This window comes from Gekko japonicus, unplaced genomic scaffold, assembly GCF_001447785.1.
Source record: "Gekko japonicus isolate JY-2015 unplaced genomic scaffold, Gekko_japonicus_V1.1 scaffold1380, whole genome shotgun sequence".
In the NCBI taxonomy this organism is placed as follows: domain Eukaryota; kingdom Metazoa; phylum Chordata; class Lepidosauria; order Squamata; family Gekkonidae; genus Gekko; species Gekko japonicus.
Window position 1 is genome coordinate 260,858 of NW_015174316.1, and position 2,865 is coordinate 263,722.

Sequence of the window (2,865 nt, forward strand, 5' to 3'; positions counted from 1 at the left end):
CGGAGCCCGCCGCGGCCGCTCTCCCGGGAGGGCTCCGGGACTCTGCAGCCTGGAGGGGTTCGCCGCCCCGCCTTCCCCGGGGCTAGGGGACCAGCACGCGGCACTCCCGTTCACGGCACCCGAGGAGGAGGCCGGGAGGCGGAGCTCTCCACCAGCGCCGGGCTGCTGGAAGGGGGCGTCCAGGCAGTGGACCGGAGGAGCGCCCCATCCCGGAGAGGCTGCTGCCCTCTTAGCCGCTGGCCTCAGCCAGGAGGGGGCGGCTCATACGGCGAATGGACAATAGCGCCGCAGCCAGCGAGGGCTGTGGAAGGGAGACCTTTTTGCTCTGGTCCAGACAGCAGGTCGAGGCACGATTGCCCATCAGGTCATACCTTTGCATGGGTTAGAACCAAGGACGACAAGCTTTCGAAACCGGCAGGGATGGGTTGCCTTGGTGTGGTTCCGAAATGCACTAATGGGCTAGGGGTAAGACTTTGGGATAGGTCAGGGGAGCTTTATGCTCTCCAGGGTAGGCTGCTGATAAGGACTTTGCTGAGTAACACATGTCCAAGAGAGCAAGGGTGTAGACTTTCCAATTTGGGGGGTGGGGGGCTGGGGCTGGGCCAGAGGCATTGCTTTGCTAGGAGCAAAGGTGGCTCCCAGGAGAGGCTGAGCACCTTTCTGAAAATTTCGGCGGCGGCTGAAGCCCCGCCGCCCCCACGAAGATTACGCCTATGCAAGAGAGTAAATTTTTAATTATCCGACTTCTCCCTTTTTGCCTACAATTTCAAGCAATGTCTTCTTAATTTCTTGTGGCTTGTCAATGTGAAATTCCATTAAATTGACTATTATATATTTGTACAGCTTGGTTGAAAATTGTTTTAATCTATATTAAAATATTTTATCCCACCTTGCCTCCAAATATCACCATCAATGTGCCTTACAGGTAGTAAACAATCCAAATAAGATATCATTAACTACAAAAGCCAGTACATGTTCAGAAAGAAATTCGGCTACTCAAACCCAAAAGCACACTAAAACAAGTCTTCATGTGGACTCTGAAAGAGAGTAGTGAGTAATTACACATAATTCTGTTTTATTCTGTGCCATATAGAAGGACAGTTAAGACTTGGCTGGTCAAGATGAAAAATGCTGGTGACCTATTCCAAATAGTGTGCTTTTTGTCTAATCAGGAGTTGCAAAATTGGCAGTGGACCCTCAGAAACTGAAGGGAGTATGTCCACGGGTCGTTTCGTAGAAAAAGAGCTAGGGGAGCTCATTAGCATAACTCATTAGCATATGCCACACTGTCAGATCCCAAGTCAGGATAACAAACCCACGTTCCAAAGAAGTAAGATTTATTTCCAAAGCATGGTTGATCATGAACATACAGAGATTGTTCAGAATAAAGACAATACACAGGGGCAACGGTAATATAGGAACTTCAAACTTGGTTAACCCAATGGGCACAATTCCCTCGCAAGGGAGCTGATTAGAAAAGGCGCGAAGCAGCCTGAGAACCACAACAGCTAATACCATAAACACAAGTTGAGTTCACACGGGAAATATAATTAAGCTAGGCAAGAAGACATAACACTCCAACGTCCACCTGCAGGAGACACTTGGCAGTTACAGCAGCATACCAGAAGAGGATAACAAGGGGGGGAAGGGGAGGAAGAGGGACGGGACGTGTCCCAGAGAAATGGCAGCTCGCTGACATACTGCCCACCTGAAAATACCACTTACCCACCGTCTCCCGGTTTGGGCGGGAGACCTCCCGGTTTGCCCGGGAGACCTCCAGGTTTGTCCGGGAACATCTTGTGAAACGCCCGAACGTGATAAGGGGCCCGAATATCCCCTTCTTCCACCCATTCGCGGTGCTGGGGACCGCGATCCCCCCCCCTAATCGACCTCTGAGTATGTCAAAGAACTGTAACAACACTCATGTGTACTTTAACATGTTATTCTATGTTTTAACTTTTGTCCTTGTGAGTTTTGTGTAGACTTGTTACTTTAGTAAAACTTATTTGAGATTGAGTTGGAGGTAAACAAAAAGCTTTTCTACTATGCCACATGAAACGGATCTCAATGAAATTGATCCTATTAAAATAAGTAATGTTTAGTTATATATGCAGATTCTCCTGGGATTCTAGCTGTTTTGCAAAGTGTATGCTTTCCCTTCAGTAAGGCTTTATCTTCTGGATAGAAATTGTCATATATGGCTGTATACTTAGATTTCTGTGGCTATCAAAAATATTCTGGCTGTGGTTATGTGATGTTACAAAGAGGTACTGGAGGTGGATTCATGAGATAATGGAAAAAATAACAAGAACTAATATCCCGTTTACTCCAGAGATACTGTTATTGAATATATTTCCGAAAGACTTTGATAAAGCAGATAGGTATTTGATAGTTCATATGTCGACAGCTGCAAGGATAGTATATGCCAAATATTGGAAAATAATGGAAGTACCAACGAAACAAGAGTACGTGAACAAGCTATTTGAAATGGCGGAAAATGACAAACTGACACTTGAGATGAGAGCCGGCACAAATGGACTTTTCAAAAAACTTGGAAGAGATTCTACAATTGTTATAATGTAAATGCAACTGATAGATAAATGTAGTAATTTGAGAATGCAGAAAAGATAAGCTTAGTAAAATAGATTATGAATTTAGAAATGTAATAAGCAGAAGAAATGATAAAGTCTCTTATTATATGTTATGGGGGGTAGTTGGGGGTTGTTTGTATGTTTGTATGTTTGTATGTCTGTAGTATATAACGGAAAAAAATAATAAAAGTGTACCCTCGGGTACTTATTAAAAAAACCAAATATTCCAGCTGTCATTTCTCCAGGGAAGTGGCTTGTTCCCAAGTTCTGGCTG